This window comes from Urocampus carinirostris, chromosome 4 (genome assembly GCF_059441175.1).
Source record: "Urocampus carinirostris isolate Australia breed hairy pipefish chromosome 4, RoL_Ucar_1.0, whole genome shotgun sequence".
NCBI lineage: Eukaryota > Metazoa > Chordata > Actinopteri > Syngnathiformes > Syngnathidae > Urocampus > Urocampus carinirostris.
Window position 1 is genome coordinate 24,918,793 of NC_142352.1, and position 18,160 is coordinate 24,936,952.

The following is an 18,160-nucleotide window of genomic DNA, read 5'->3' on the forward strand; positions in this document are numbered from 1 at the left end:
CTAATCCATGTGTACTTAGTATTCTTCCTCCTAAATATGCTAATTCCTACAACTATATCCCACTCCAGAAACATTTCAATAAGGCCACTTTTATTCACTCGTAGGACCCCAAATCCTCCAATCACCCCGCCCATTCTCAAATCACCGACTCTAGCATTCAATCTCCTAACAAAACCACATGGCCATTCATTCCAAACTGTGCACCACACCTTGTAAAATCACTCCAGAATTCATTACTCTCTTCATCTTGCTTCCCCACTTCACCTTAACTCATATCAATCTCAAGTACACCTTATCCATTCCAGCACTTTCTTTCCCTCTCTCACTCACCAACAAAGCCACACCGTCTCTGGCTCTCCCTGTTCTCACACCTGCCACTCGCCAAAACACAGCTCACCACTCCCTCTCAACTTATTTGCATTCAATGCAAAGACATCCAACCTTCTTCTCAGAAACAAACTTCCAATATCACATCTCTCTCTCTCTCAACCACCTTAAACCACACTCATTCAGCACCCCAAAGTCTTGGATGTTGAGGGTGCCCCTCTTCCAACCTGTGCAGTATTGACTCATTCTGGGAGATTGCTAGAGAAGAGGGTATTCCCAGCCATCTAGCTCTGCACCTTGTACACGCCTTTTAGAAATGGTGGGATAATTCTTGTTTCCTGCAGCACCACACTAACGTAAGCATATTACTCACAACACATGGCCTGATCAGTCTCCCTGCCACAAAGGGTGGGGGTCTTAAATTGTTGTAAGGTGTACGGAGTTTGAGAAGATTCAAACATGAGGAAAATCATATAGTTTGATAAGTATGATCTCCATCACTCCTTCTTGCAATGAGGCATAATGGTGCTGACCCATGATATAATTAAATCATTATGTGTTTTCACAAAACTACAAGGTCCATGCATTCTGTGTTACAGGGTTTGTACACCTTTTTCATGGCCAAATTCAAGCCTTTTTTGGACTTTCAAAGCCATTTTTCCAATTTCTACAATACCAATAAACTAAGATAATCCTGTCTTAGTCATACAATTGTGAGATACATAAACATAACTGCATATGCATTTTTAAAAAATCTTTTTTGTCTATTTATCAAGCCGTATAAAAAAAATATCTTTCTCTTTTTATTTTCGAGACATATCCTTTCCTATGTAAGTGTTGGGTACAAACGACATAAATATGTAGCATTTTCAGTTGCAGGAAGTTCTTCACTTTACAATTTAACACAATCCAAATTGTTTGCATGGCCCATAATAAATGTCCATAATTTATACGTAATAATTACTTCAATATAGATTAATCGTGCCCCGTGCAGGTTTAGCAGGCAGCTGTCTCCTTGGGTACGACCTGAATGGGGCGATGCCGCTTCAAAGTAAAATGCTATACAAACTAATGCCAGCCGCCGTTAATAACGGGGAAGAACAAATGCAATAGCAAAGCAAAGCCACCAGAGAGTAATGTCGGCATCATTGTTGACCATACCTGTTGAAAAAACATGGCAACAAGTTTAAGAACTTTAAAGCAATTCACCCAAATTCAAGGACTTTGCATCATTGAAAACAAACCTTAAAATCCAAGCATGTCGAGCATGCGTACAAATCGTGTAATTAATTGTAATCACTCGAGGAAACATCGAGGTCTGACATTAAAAATATGCAACCCAAAAACAGTTATTGTATTTTTGCAACGGGCCTCTATCTAACATTAACTTAATATGTTTTCACTTAAAATAAAATACTTTATTTTACTGTTTACTCCCTAATGCAGCTTCAGCAACTCGACAAAAACAACTGAGCCAGTGAAGCCTGAAGGGATTTGTCTCTAATTGTTGGCCAAATATTTACCTAAACCTGGCCTGAATTAGACTCTGCTGAAGTGTAGCTCTACAGCATTCAGGCATCATCTTCTCACTGCCTCGTTAACACTAGGCCAATAATGGGAGGCTGAAATGCCCGAAAACGATCCGTTTTGGTCACATTGGCTGCTCCGCTCACGGCCGGAGGAGCATTAGCTCCTGATGAATGTTTCTTTTATAGGGATTTTTTTGTGATTAATTGATCAAATCCTCCAAGGCCGTGTGCGGCCCAACGCTATCTCGGGTAATTGCTTCTTTTCAGACGGCTCAAGGTGTACAAGCGGAAAAGCGAAAAGGATGACTCGAGTATTTTTAAACTTCACGGTTGGGCCCAAATGAAGACTTCCCGGCTCTTTTACCATCCGTCACTCTTTAGACTTAAATCCTCACTTTATTAACTCACTTCTGTGGTGCTTTGTAGAAGAATGCGCTTGCCCAGTAATGAGAATTGACAAAAAAGGATAATGTACTGCCAAAGAAGAACCTTAATAGGGAAAGTGCTTAAGTAGAACAAAAACAACTTGATACAAAGCAGCATATTCGTGTACCGTTTTGGAATACATGTATTGTTTTCATGTGAAATACATCCATCTCTCCATCCATCCACACCGCTTATCCTCAGTAGGGTCCCAAGGAGCTGGAGTCAATGCCAGCTATCTTCGGGCAATAGGCAGGGGACACCCTGAACTGGTTTCCAGCCACTCAAGCGAAATACAAAAAAAAATAAGAAAACTGCTTAGTTAGAAATGAAAACCTTTAAAAAATAAGGTAACAATACGTGTAGTCTTTTTTAGAATATTGGACAAATGCAAAAGAGATTTAATCAATAAATGTACCGTTGATTCACTGTTTTTTGTTATTTTGACTATTATATCATCGTGGCTATTGGCCAATCATGTGTTGTTCTTTAATTTTCATACCCTTTAGGGCTGATCTGTTTTCTTTGTAATCTTGAAGATTGAATAAATTAATTGCTCGGAGGAGGGTTTTTGGAGCTGATTGAATTATCTTATCTGAAAACTCCTGTCCGGGTCCTCCATGCAAGCTCACACTATGTTGTCTTATTTTAAGTGTCCACTAAAATTTAAACTTAAAATGTAGTAGGATATTATTTCCCATGACTAAAAAAATTCTAACAATTATTATGCTAACATTAGAAAATAGCCAGTTTAGCATAGTTACAAACTTATAGCCACTGTAATAAATGTATCCCGATATAATCGCTAACATATTTCAACCCAACAAAAGCAGGAGTCATAGCTTCAGATAAATGCTCCAAACAAACATGTTTTACCAAAGTCCAGTGATTCTTGCTTCAAAGTACATATATCGAAAACACACAACTGTATTCAGCGAGCTCATTTTACTAGCTTTAGCTCAGATTCAGATTCAGAATATGTAATGTCATTGTCAAAAACCAACGAAACTTTGTTTGACACATCCACGCATCCAAACATGTAACAAAATACAAAATCCACAGAAAAAATATCCAAAATAAGTATCCTTGAATCCCAAGACCCATAAATTATTCAACACAAGCATTAGAATAAGTAAAAGTGCAGACATAAAATTTTCGCTTTAACTCTGTTTCGGTATTAATTATCGTAATTATTATTAGTCTAATCATCTTTTCGATCACTAACAACATTTGGAGTCCCAAACACAAATAACTGCTATAGTAAACATAACCCAATGAAAACAGATAGACCACCAGAAAGCTCAGCTTACTTTGTGTCAGCAGTGAGCATTTCCCAGAATTCTTAGCTGTGAAAGCAGTTTGTAGTGCCAAGGATGATCGCTTCAAGCAAATCTTTCTGATTGACGGCTGTTTCCAGACCTTGAGGGTCCTGAGGAAGCAGTGGACTGAGTCTGGAGGTGAAGCAGCCAGAGCCATGGTGCACAGGTGTGTGCAGGAAATGGGCTACAGGTGCCGTACAACCCAGGTCAAGCCACTTTTAAACCAGAAAACGATGCAGAAATGACTGAAATGGGCGATAGAGAACAAACACTGGACCGTTGTTCAGTGGAGCAAAGCAATTTTTTCAGATGAAACCAAATTTTGCTCTTTTTTTTCGGAAACCATGGTCCCAGAGTCCGGAGAAAGAAAGGGGAGAAATAATTGGCGAAGTACCTGAAGTCCAGTGTCAGGTACCCTGAGTCAGTGATGGTCTGGGGCTCCATGTCAGCTGCTGGTGTTGGTGCAATGGATTTTATCAAGGTAAGGGTCAATGAAGTTTGCTATCAGGAGATTTTGGAGCCATGCTGATAAGCTTTATGAAGATTAACATTTATTTTTTTAGGACGACGTGGGATCTGCTTACATTGCCAAAACAACTGGTAGATTGTTTATTGACCATGGTGTTACGGTGCTAATTTAGACAGCCATCTCTCTTGACCTGAACCCCATAGAGTATATGTGGGATCATGTGAAGAGGAAATTTAGGGACACCAACCCTGACACTGAGGATTAGCTTAAGGCTGCTACCGAAGCTCCCTTGGCCGACATGCCATAACCGCATTAAAGCAGTCATTTCTGCAAAAGTATTATCGACCAAGAATTGAGTTCATTAGTGAACATAATCACTTGAAAGTTTACTTATTTTCATCAAATTAAAAATACTTTTTTTTATAGGTTCAAATGAAGAGAAGACAGAGGTGGATTTGGTATTTATGGGTTTAGAGAACGCATATGAATGGAAAGATGAGGAGTCATTGATTCAAGTGTTGAGGATATATGGGGTGGGTGGCAGGTTGCTGTGTTTTGTCCAACGCTTGTAGAAGGATAGTAGAGCTTGTGTGAGAATGGTGAGTGAAGTAAGTAAGTGGTTTCTGTGAAGAGTGGGTTTGAGGCACCGGTGTGTCATGGCACCATGGGTTTTCAACTTGTTTATTGATGGAGTGATGTGTGAGTTGCGTGTACGAGCAGGGAGACCAGATACAGTGTGTGGGTGGGTTGCATGCTAGTCAGCTGTTTGCAGATGGCACTTCCTTGGTGGTTGACTCAACAGCATAAGATTTGTTAGTTAAATAGTTGAGTATGGCTGAGAGCTGTGGGGTTTGAGAGTCTGCTTGGGCCAGCGGGGGCCGAGGTGGGATCAAACCATTTGATGTTGAGGGGGTAAACCAGTGTATGATGTCTGGCCTCTCTGCTCATGAAAGATTGCATGGTACAACAGCGCATAACTTGTTTTGCCGTCCAGCTTAATGTTCGGTGACAGGTTGGGAAGAAAGAAGTTTACTAAAAGTTTGGTCAAAGTGAGCCCTGACTCTATCCACCTGCTACAACGGGGATATGGCTTCTGTATATAGATAGGTAGATAGTATAAAAAAAAAATGTCATGTAATTCTTCTTAGTTTACCCATTTCGTATCTTATCTGGATTCTGTCTCTCACTGGTAGCAGACAACAATGTCATCGGATATGGCTTGTATTGTTGTGGTATTCTTCAGTCTGTTTTTCTCTGAGTGAATAAGTGGCAATTTGCATTTGTAAATGTTTTTATCGCTTGATAAGGGGAAACGTAACCATTAATACGGAGAGCAATTGGCTGACATTGACAGGTATGAGATCAGGAGACTGTTGGTGTATGCATTTACTGTTCACTTAAAATTAAAGTTGCTGTAACAATAAATGAACATACACACTAACAAAATTACAGCATTTTCTTATCATTTGTTTTCCTTTAGGTCCAAAAAATGGAGGTTATTTTCCTGAGGGCTTTGCTCATTAAAATAATTGTAGGAGGCTTCAAGCGCTTCCTCTCGTCTTCAGCCCAAACAAAAGTGGTTCCTCTTCTTACTTTCAGAAAAAAAATCTGGCCATGGGCCGCTTATCACAGAGGCGTGGGTGGATTGGTGCTTTCACTTCGCCAGCCTGGTCATCTCGCTTTCTCTCTGAGCGGCTGCCCTTACATGGGTATTTAGAGGATTGGCCTCAGGTAAGACTACTCCCAGGAGATTGCAGGGGGGTTACTGGGAGGTAACGGTGGTTCAAAACCTGGCCCAATAGAAAAGGGTGTGTCCGTCCGCCCAGTCGAGTCATCCCTATAGGATAGGACCTTGGGTTGCCACAGCTCGTATAAAGAGGGACCGCTGTATTTACACACTAGGTAGTAACATAAAAATGACATAATAATAGCAAATATATAACATGACAACTTGTTATTTTAGAAATGCATATCAAACTGGTGGCTCTACTCTCTAATATGTAACCAAAAAAGAAAAAAAAAACTCTAGTTGTGAGGGTTCCATTAGTCTTTTAAAACGATTTGCCCCTGTGTTGATGTAAAATATTACAGCAATAAACATATAACAATATATAAAACATTTTATTATATTTTTTTTATGTGATATATACATTTCAGGTAAAACAAACATTACGAGCTTGTCCAAATAATGTCCACATTAGCTGCTCCCTTTAACAAATTTAGCTTTAGCTTTTACTGGATTAGTATTGTAGGTACCTGACTCTTAGTTCAACTACTGCCATGTATTACAATATAAAATGCAATAATGTTTTACTTCCATAAGAATCAATTGCGCTAGGTCAACAACAAGACATTTTTCAATCTTTTTTTTTCAAAGTTATTTGGATTAATTTCAAACTAAAAGCTTCCCAAAGCTCTTGATTATTTGACACAATGACGCCATTTCTTATGAGTATAGTAAGAAACAGTACAGTGACCTTATACCTAAATTATGGACACGGCACCTGAATTAGTGGCCACCCAAGGACATACATGTGAATTTTGTTATACAATTCACTGTTTGAGTTATTTTTTTTTCATAAGCCTCACTTTGTGAACAGCGTCTTTGGGCAAGACACTGGATAAGGCAGGTAGGCGCCTCGGTGTGTGAGTTCGTGTGTGAATGGGTAATTGAGAAGCACTTTGTAGAGCACTTTGGGAGGTCTTCACTGACTTGAAAAGTGCTATATAAATGCAGACCATTTACGGTTTACCATATTTATTGTTAGTATTTTTTGTACAAATACAAATTTTCATGGTCAACTCAGGGAACAGTCACAGAGTTATGTGAACATCAGATAAATGTTTTGACCGTGGAGTACGTCTCGCCTCCTTTATTGCCTGTTTTGAGATCCAGCGATTTTACTCAAAAGAAAGAGTGTGTTTGTGTATTTCTTACGCGGGCGACAACATATAACAGATTGTCAAAGCGGCAGAGGGTGAGAGCAGGGATGAGTAAATGCATGTGAAGGCGGAAGCAGTGGCTGTAAAAAGTGTGTTGTGTCAGGTTGATGGAAACATGTGACGGTTGAGAAATTTCATCCACTACTTCAAGGACAAAAACTGATCTGCATAGTGTGAGGTTTGCAAAAACCATGAGAAATTGGTTTACTGAATGTGCTTATTTTTGTAGTACTCTGTCCTGGATGCAAATTCGCCCAACACAAGAAAGGTGATCAGTCCGAGACTGGGTGGAAAAATATGTTGGCTTGGAGAGCCACCAGGCTATACTTGCCCAAAACACATGAAGGGAAATTGGTGTTCCTACAACCCTGGTGGTTTAAGAGATTTAACCACCCAAAAAACTCTTGCCTGGATTCTCTCGGACCTGAAGCAATCATGATAAATGTGTGTCTGACTGAGAGTCATGCAACTGGGGGTAAAGCACTGAGTAATACATAGGGAACATTGGGATATATATTTTTTTTTATTTAATGATTAAGTAGTCTGAATAGACGAGTTTAATGTCTCTAGTAAGCTCGTCTTTTTGAATTATTTAACCCATAATAAATTAATCAAAAGACACAAGTTAAATATTTCTATTTAGCTCCTTATACAGGGCATAATTGTATGTAACAAAAATGAGGTGCATTCATCCATCCATCCATTATCTGCACCGCTTATCCCCAGTAGGGTCGCGGGGGTGCTGGAGCCAATCCCAGGTATCATCAGGCAGTGGGCAGGGGGCACCCTGAACTGGTTGCCAGCCAGTCGCAGGGCACACAGAGACAGACAACTCATCATTCATACACACCTAGGGACAATTTGCACTGGCCAATGACCCCAGACATGCATGTTTTTTTGAATGAGGGAGGAAACCAGAGTGCCTTGGAAGAAACACACTCAGGCACAGGGTGAACATGCAAACTACACATGGGAGGGCTGCAGTAACTGAACTTGAACCCAGAACTTCTGTACCATGGAGCTGCACGCTAACCACCAATCCGCCATGCAACAAAATTCCATTTATTTTTTTGAATAATTACTTGATGACTTGTCCAAAAAAAAAAAATGTTTCCTATTTAACCTGACTTGACTTTAATATATGTCATCAGATTATTTAATTAATCAATGGTCTCCTAATCCAAATAATTGGGTACATACAACAATTCCCCGTGTGACCTTGGGCAACCCTAATTATATTATTAAAAATGATAATAATAATTGAACTGGTGTTTTAAAATATTTCAATAATTAACTTAGATGTGAATCAAGGTTTAAAAAGGGCATTTACTGAAAAATAATAATAATAATAAAAACAGTCAGGTATGTACAGTAGCTAATTAGACTACATTCCTCTTGGTGCTTGGATGCAAAAGCAGGAATTATTCCTAATCATCATGTACAAAGGGATTTGAATGGTTAGTTGCACAGTTTTCATCCCCATTCTTAATACATGTTCAAGACTCGAGTTCAAACTTGCTTGTGCTGCTAATGCTATTAGGCACTAGCTACCAGCCAGTTTATTCTACTTATTAATAAGACAACTGTGTGACTTATTTACCTATATAACTAACTGGCAGAATACATACAATGGTGCCCCGTGTGAGGATGGACTACCTCAATGGAATCACAATTATCTATTAATTGATTCTATATTCGCCAAGACGTGATTTCAAACCTGAAAACGCATATATGTTCCATTAAGATGAATGGGACTTGCTTATATTTGTGTACCAAGTTTAGAATCTTGAAACAATTTGGCTATTCAGAAAGAAAAAGCCGGAAGATATGTCTTTTTGATAGCAATGATACATCAACTTCTTAGAAGCACAAGCAGGAAGCAGTTGTAGTTACCATATTGATAGAGCTTTGAATGGTGGATTACATGCTATACATCACTATTCCTAATTAATATGGGATAACCAACTGCTACGGGTGGTGTGGTCCCCTCTCAAGGTTTCTTTATTTTAATTATTCTGAGGTTTTGAGTTTATCTTTGCCCCTATGCAGGTTTTAGATCAGGGACTGGTGTAATACTAGTCTGTAGTCTATGATAGTCTGCACAGCCCTTTAAAACTTCTTGTGATTAAGGGTTCTACAAATAAAAATGACGTATCTAATGCCAAAAGGAGGACATAGCAGCCAGTTCCATGCAATAACCAAAATTTGGGCGTGGTCTGAAATATCAATAATTGCGTTTGGGCTTCTCTCTTGCTGAATTTAAGGAGTAGCCCAAACGTACCTTCCTTCTTCCCGAGTTCTCACAAATCATATATTTTGGTTAGATTCGAGCTTGTCCCCTTAAATTAAGATAAACGGTCAGGCTCTGGCTGGGTCGGGCTGGAGATTTTTTGGCGATATCTTACCGTTAGTGATTGGAATACTCAAAACAATAAAATAGGACCATTTGATGGTACATGGGTAAAATTGGGATTAAACTACGATGTTTGACAAAATCCTTAGTGACACAAAGTTCAAAAACGAGTACCACGGCACTCAAGAACACCCTGTGCTATGCAAGGCCAAAGCCCACCTTCCATTTACAAACTGATCAAATAGAAATCCATCAGCATTAAAAAATGAACCGTGTTGTACATCACACCTAAACGGAGCATGTTGAGCATTTTTGCATTTTTACTGCAAGTCCAAAAGCGTTCGGCAATTCCAGACTCCCCCCCAACTTGATTTATTCAATCGACCACGCTCAAAGAACCACAAATCACACCGGAGTGAAATTTATAACCTATCCCGTACTCGACTTTATTATAAATCCGTCGCCCGAAGCAGCGTCACGTGAGTCTCCCACTCTCACCCGCCGCATTTGAAAAACAATTTTTAAACACACATCTTCAATAGGAATGTTGACGAATGGCCCGTGTCGTGTAGGGCCCGGCCGGCGCAGGGGCGGGGTTTAAAGGGTAAGTGTCCGAGCCGGGTGCCTGATGAAATTGCTCCAGGAATTGATTGATCGGCATGTGCCTTTGCGATGCAGCTAAAACTGATGCGTCTAGATTAGTGTCAGAGGGGCGGCTGAAGGACAATGGAGGTGCTCGCCAAGAGATGTGACCTTCTTGATAGCACACACATCTGCACACACATGTTGGCATCGATGGCAAGACACCAAGCGCTCGGGGAAATGTTCCAACGCCGGAACAACAGGCAAGAAAAAAAAAAGATAATCTGAGGCTGGGATGCAGTTGCAGATGTTTCCATTCGTATTCATTAGCATGTCTTTCCATTACTGACTGGAAACGAAGCCAGTGGAGCCGCGATTGTGCGTGCACACACACTTGCAGAAACACAATATATGTCACAACACATTCAGTATACAATTGATTTTTCAGTTTCAGAATGAAGCAACACCAGCTAGCAGGCTGCTAAAATAAACAAAAGACGCAGCCGAAATATGCTAAATACCTACTGTAGACACCTAAATAGCTGTCAGCTTAAATGTTTTCCCTGGATTTTTGTTTTTCATCATTTCAAATAGTGTACAACGAATACAAAATTGTGTATGGGAAAAAAGGTATGTTTTTTTTTTTTTTTTTTTTAGATGTCTCTTCGGTGTTCTGAAATTCTGTCCAACCCGTCGATAAATTGTACCTGTTACACACGCATGTGCACAATGCTGATAGCAATTTGTGTTTTTGAAAGCGTGAGTACTTACAATTTTCGTTTTATTTAATCCTTATTGACTCTTTCACTGTTTCAAAATACAGCTTCCTGACATAGCTTTTAAGCCTGGCATGTTTTTCTGTCGTAGCTTTCTAGCATGGTGTTTTTTGACTACACTAATCACACAGTGTTGGTATGCATGCCAACCCTAATTTTGTATCATCTGTAAAAGTTTGTGGTGACAATAATTAATTCTGAGTTTCAGTGTCCCTGGTTTTACTTGCATACCTGTCACCCTCCACGGCTCCATGCCCGTACAAACTTGTATTTTCCCGTACAAAATACAACATAATCGTACACCATATTTTTTGGGCGGGAATGATGCATGATGGGAAATCCCCAGGCAGCAGACGCATCAAACCGCTCGCTTCTTTGCAACGAAAAAAACGATACCGAGATAGAGGCTTCCGCAGCGAACTCCTTTGACTTGATTTATTTGCCGTTTCGTGATAGTCGGAGTATACTGGAGGTACCTATCATTGACAAATTTGCGTTTTTCCGTACAGATTTTCTTGTACGTCGTACACGTCTTAAAATGCATAAAAAAACATACTTTGTATGGCAAAACTGTACAGGTTGACAGGTATGTACTTGATTAAAGAAAAATAAATTGCTGCTCTCAAATCAGCCTACTATAGGACATCTCGACAGGGTAAGATATCTTGGCAGAACACAGGATCATCTAAATCATTGGTAGCAGGCGACAACGTCATCATAGATTGCTAACATTGTTGCGGTTGTCTCGCAAATTTTATCCTCGATGAACCATTTATTTTTCTCACGCATTGCAATATTGTCCATAAAGCATTATATGCGCTCTTTATATCCGTTCCTATGTATTTCAAGGTCAGGCTTTTGTGTTATAATTAAGGATTCAACCAGTTATAATCATGGAAGTAAGCATGGGATAACCAAACAGTAAGAAGACAAGACATCAAGGATCAGGTTGACACGAGAGATGATGGCAAACTCCCCAAGGCAAAAAGGTCCTCATTTCTTGTTCTGCGTTTCATGTAAAAAGGATGTGAAAATTGCCTAATTCATTTAGACAAATTTGTTTGTTTTATGTTTGTCCTCGTAACAAAAAGTAGCTCCCAGCTTGACTCCTGATCTAAACAATACTGTACATAAACACAAGGGCACTTTGCTTGGGAAATAACATTTTATTGCAAGAACACTAAGGCATGCACAATGAATGCACTTTGCAAGAACGTTCATATGATTTCGGTCACCATGGTCAACGAGAGATCATACGTCTGCCCGTGTGAAGACGAATGGGAAAACAAATAGAATAGAATAGAATAGAATAGAATATACCTTTATTGTCATTGTTACAAAATGGGTTAAGATATTGTGACAACGAAATTGGGCATGACACTCCAGTTTTACACATTCACAGTGAGGTATGAGCCAAGAAGATAAAGGAACAGAGAAGATAAGGTTATAAAACAAGGGGGATAAGGCTATAGTTATAATGTACATGGTATTTACACAAGAAATGTCGGCATGTGGGATGTTACATACAGTGTTGTCGTGATATAGTTGGTATCGTAAGGGTTGTGCAATATTGCATTTGGTGCAAAGTCATCATAGTGCAAAAAATAGTCAGCATATGCATTGGTGCAAACATAGACAACATAGTGCAGAAAAAAGGAAATGGTCAGACATTGTGCAAGGTGAGCAGTAAACGTAGTGCAGTCGACATGTGCAAGAACATAGGCATTAGTACCATTGTATTCGTATGAGGTAGTGTTGGCACAAGTTTTCAGGTTTTTTGTGCTGTGTCTGTTTTGAGCAGTGAACAAACATAGTGCAGACAGCATGTACGTGAGTACCATTTTACATTCGTGTGAGGTAGTTTTTTGCAACAGTTTTCAGTTTTTTTGTGCGGTGTCTGTTTAGGGTGGTAATGGCTGTGGGGAAGAAGCTGTCTCTGAGTCTGTTTGTTTTTGCTTTGTGTGACCTGTAGCGCTTGCCGGAAGGTAGCAGGTCGAAGAGGTGGTGGCCGGGGTGAGAAAAGTCCATGATGATGTTTTCTGCTCTGCTGAGGTAGCGAGAGCAGGCAATGTCCTCCAGACTGGGCAGAGAGCAGCCGACGATTCTCTGGGCTGTTTTGATGATCCTCTGGAGCTTTTTCCTGTCTGCTGCTGTGCACCCAGCATACCACACCGTGATGCAGTATGTTAGGATGCTCTCCACTGTGGCTTTGTAGAAGGACACCTGCAGCTGCTGTTTTAGGTTATTTTTCCTGAGCAATCTCAGGAAGTGCAGTCGCTGCTGGGCCTTCCCTACCACCGCTCTGGTGTTTGCAGACCAGGAGAGGTCGTCGGATATGTGCACACCCAGAAATTTGAAAGAGTGGACTCTCTCTACACAGTCTCCTTTTATGGTGAGTGGTGCTGGATTCCTGCCATTCCTTCTGAAATCCAGAATCAGTTCTTTTGTTTTTGTGGTGTTCAATATGAGGTGGTTTTCCGAACACCACGTTGAAAGTGACTCCACCTCATCCCTGTATGCCGCCTCGTCCCCTTCAGAGATGAGGCCGATCAAGGTGGTATCGTCAGCGAACTTAATTATAGTGTTTGTGGGGTGGGTCGGTGAGCAGTCGGAGCTGTAGAGGGTGAAAAGCAGGGGGCTCAGTGCACAACCTTGGGGGGAGCCAGTGTTCAGTGTTAGGGTGGGAGAGACGTGGGTACCGAGTTTCACCGACTGTGGGCGGTTGGAGAGGAAGTCCATTATCCAGTGGCAGATGGAGGGAGAGAGTCCTAGGTGTGCAAGTTTCTCCACCAGGATCTCCGGGATAATGGTGTTGAAGGCTGAGCTGAAGTCCAGAAAGAGCATTCTGACGTAGCTCCCCCGGTGGTCCAGGTGTTTCAGCACGGTGTGAAGTGCTGTGTTTATGGCGTCGTCAGTGGAGCGGTTTGCCCTGTAGGCAAACTGGTGGGGGTCCAGTGTGAGTGGCAGGGAGTTTTTGATGTGCCGGGACACTAACCTCTCGAAGCACTTCATGACCACAGGCGTAAGAGCTACAGGCCTGTAGTCGTTGAGGCTTTCCACTGCTGACTTTTTGGGGATGGGAATGATGGTGGAGGTTTTGAGGCAAGGTGGGACGGTCGCCTGTGACAGGGACCGGTTGAAGATGGTGGTGAAGACCCCAGCCAGCGGATTGGAACAGTCCCTGAGTACCCTCCCTGGTACTCCATCCGGGCCAGTTGCCTTCCTGGGGTTTATGGTATTCAGCGCACGCCTAACTTCGTGCTCCTGAAATGTGAGAGAGTTGCTGCTGGTTGTTGGTAGGTGTGATGTGGCTGTTTGTGGCCTACCAGCTACAAAGCGAGCGAAGAACTGATTAAGGTCCTCAGCTAGTGAAGCCTCAGCCTCAACAGCTGCCAGGTTGTGGCCTCTGAAGTTGGTGATGTGTTGGAGGCCCTGCCACATCCTCCTCGGGTCATTTCCAGCGAAGAGGTGCTCGATCCTCCTTGTGTAGGCTGCTTTTGCTTCCTTGATGCCTCTCTTCAGGTCAGCCCTGGCCACCCCGTAAAGAGCCTTGTCTCCAGACCTGAAGGCGGTGTTGCGGTGTTTGAGGAGGGTGCGCACCTCGCTGGACATCCAGGGTTTTTGATTTGGGTAGTTTTTGATTTTTTTATATACTGTGACTTCATCCGTGCAGTAACGGATGTAGGATAAAACCGTGTCAGTGAATTTCTGGAGGTCATGGTGTTCAAATACCTCCCAGCAAGTTTGATCAAAACAGTCCTGCAGCTTGGAGAGGGCTCCCTCAGGCCACGTTTGTATTGTCCTCGTTACAGGTTTTGTTTTCCTTCGGATGGGGGTGTATGAGGGGGTAAGGGATAGGCATAGGTGATCCGAATTTACTAGGTGGGGGAGGGGGGAAGCTTTGTATGCGTTTCTGAGGTTGCTGTAAACGCGGTCCAAAGTTTTTTCACCCCTTGTTGCACAGTTCACATATTGATAGAATTTTGGAAGAACAGTCCTTAAACATGCCTTATTAAAGTCGCCAGCGATACTCAGTTAAAGTGTTAACCGTCTCTACTTATCCAGATCTGCGCTACTCTCACCACACTAGTTTACTATGCCTATATTTTATATTTACACTTACTTGTCAAAAAAAAAATTAGCAATACCTGGAAGTTGGGCTTCCTCGATGTGTGGACACAGACCTATCAAGGCCATTTAATGGTGATTTATCATCCATCCATCTATTCGTCAATTATATGCACCGCCTATCCTCACTAGTGTCACGGGGTGGGATTTACCGTACTGAAATATTTCTTAGATGGTTCATACTTACTCATGAGCAGCGCCAAACCCCTTACACTAGTTTTTGAAATTAAACCCTTTTTTTCTTAAAAACGTTTGGGCACTTATGGACACATTCTTCTGAAAACATTTATACATCATGACATTGAATAAGCTAATCATATACTCATATATTTGATAAAAGTATTACTTACTATCTACAGTACGTTTTCCATTATTAACTAGGTACAATACTATTTTCTCTACCTGATGTATAGGGGTTTATGACACACTGGAAAACTACCTCAGGTTTCTATTCCCATTATACGGCAATGTCCCTTGGCATTCACCAACAGTTAATGTTATATCCCGGGGGTATAATGTATATTTTTTAAACCATATATTTAATTGGAATAATAATAAAAATCAAAAGTGATATTATAGGATGGATTTCTTTGGTATTACCACCGTTTCGAATTTCATCAACAAGTATGGTCTTTGTGCATTTGTCTCCTCAGCTTCTTTGTGCTCCGCAACATCCTCAAGACCCTGAACAACAACAATAACGAGCACTGAAGTGGAAACAAGCTTTATTCTTTATCAACTCTTAAGTGTCCTTGGATGTCTTGACAGGTTCTCATCTCATCTCATCTCATTAGCTACATTGCTTATCCACAGTAGGGTCGCGGGGGTGCTTGAGCCCATCCCAGCAATCATCGGACAGTGGGCAGGGGACACCCTGAACTGGTTGCCAGCCAATCGCAGGGCACACAGGGAGAGACAACTCACTCGCTCATTTACACCTAGGGACAATTTGGACCGACCAATTCACCTGACATGCATGTTTTTGGAATGTTGGAGTAAACCGGAGTGCCCGGAGGAAACCCACGCAAGCACGGGGAGAACATACAAACTCCGCACAGGAAGTCTGGAGCTGGATTTGAACCCACACAGGAGGTTCCCAAGACATGAACTGTGCCGCACAAGCGCTAACCACTGCGCCGCCGTGCTGCTCGTTGACAGGTTCTACATACAGTAAATCATCTTTCTGGACTTTTTGTTTTGCAAAAAAAAGAAAAAAAAAAAGAAAAGAAAACGGAACTAGCATGGGTAAAAATGAAGATTAACTGATTTATTTTTTATTTTTCATAGTTTGTACGGCAAGGCACTACAACGTTTTTTTAGGTTAGCATTGAAACGTTTACTTCTATTGTGGCATTGATTAATCACATTGTTTTGTCACAATGCATTAAAACCTCTTAACAATCTGGACAAATCACAACCCAAGACAAAAAAAATCGAATGCTTCTTCTTTAACCGTTTTGAGAATATGGACAGTTTTGGTCCCCTTTGAAAGTTTCATCTCAAACTGAAACAATCACTGCAAGTCCTATTATCAGTGAGTAATATAAGTTGGAATACACAGAAATAGAAGTTTGCTTTTCTTTTTGTTTTTTTTTTTTTTTGCAATCACATGCCTACAAAAGAGTGTAGCATTGGCATCTTGTTTTGAAAACAGGTGGAAGATTCTCATGACTTCTTACCTGTTATGATTACCGATGCGATTCACCTGTGCCCGGTCCTTTGGCGCCAACTGCCTCGGACTTTGATTGGCTCTCTGTCCCTATTCAAACCCAGTCCTGTCAATCCCCTGTTGTCAGTCAGTCTGCGAACCTCAGTTAACACTAGGCAAGCTTTTTTTTTTACCCTAATGCCCACCTGCTTTTTGCTCCTGCCCGTCCCCCGGCTTCGACCCGTTTCTGTCTCCGACCACGTCTACTCTCCTTTCCGTGCTTACGACTCGCTTACGACCACGTTTTTGCCCTCCTGTCCCGGGTACTGACCCGTTTTTCCTTACCCGACACCGCCATCGCTTGCCACGGAAGATCCACTTCCGCATTCAGAGTGACCTGCTTCCCGCGCCTAGCGAACGCCGGATTGTGGGCCCACCCTTTCCTCTTTCCTTTAATAAAATGTGAATTTCCCTGCGGGGATGAATCAAGTATCTATCTATCTATCTATCTATCTATCTATCTATCTATCTATCTATCTATCTATCTATCTATCTATCTATCTATCTATCTATCTATCTATCTATCTATCTATCTATCTATCTATCTATCTATCTATCTATCTATCTATCTATCTATCTATCTATCTATCTATCTATCTATCTATCTATCTATCTATCTATCTATCTATCTATCTATCTATCTATCTATCTATCTATCTATCTATCTATCTATCTATCCATCCATCTATCTATCTATCTATCTATCTATCTATCTATCTATCTATCTAGAATAGAATAGAATAGAATATACCTTTATTGTCATTGTTACAAAATGGGTTAACATATTGTGACAACGAAATTGGGCATGACACTCCAGTTTTACACATTCACAGTGAGGTATGAGCCAAGAAGATAAAGGAACAAAGGAAGATAAGGTTATAAAACAAGGGGGATAAGGGGCCGGTCACACAGACATTTGCGGCTGAATCACGGCCAGAAATTTCTGCCTTTGAGGCGGACGCCATTGGACGCACTAAGATCGCCATTCAGACGAGATACAGCGGTGCTTAACACGCAGTCGAAATTTCGCGCGCAGGTGGCAGCGCTAAATAATGTGGCACTGCTCAAATTTTCAGAGCGCGGGCACACAGTCTTTCACGAGCGTACTGAGGCTGAACCACGGGGGGGGGGGGGGGGGGGGGGGGGGGGGGGGTTTAAGGGTTATTGATCTATCTTCGTTATTCATTATCCCTTATCCGTTATCGGTCAGTTCATAATACGCTACAAAACCTAGGAGCCGGGACACTTACTCTCAGCCAAAAGGCCAAGCTAAGGTCCTAGCCCTAAAGCCTTGCTGCGATCATTGCGAATGCACCGTTCCCGGAGGTACTGCAATACCGGGCCGATGCGTGGAGTGGACAGAGCAAGCTCTTATTCCATCTCCGAAATGCAAAAATCAAAGACCAGAAATTCCTGGCCGTGAAGCAGATGCTGTTGAGCGCTGTTGGACGTTTAGAGACCGCCATATAGACGAGATAGAGCAGTGCTTTACTCGCGGTCGGAAATTTTCACGTGGTTGGCCGCGTTCAAAACTTTTGAGCTGCTCAAAAGTTTGAGCACGTGTTAAACCGCGTGCCGCACACGTGGTCAACACGAGGAAATG

The 18,160-nt window shown here is 41.5% G+C and overlaps 1 pseudogene; it reads right to left on the reverse strand.

Annotated features, from left to right (window-relative positions):
• Positions 1-17,868: 17,868 nt before the first annotated feature.
• Positions 17,869-17,958, reverse strand: LOC148367133 (U2 spliceosomal RNA; annotated as a pseudogene).
• Positions 17,959-18,160: the final 202 nt, after the last annotated feature.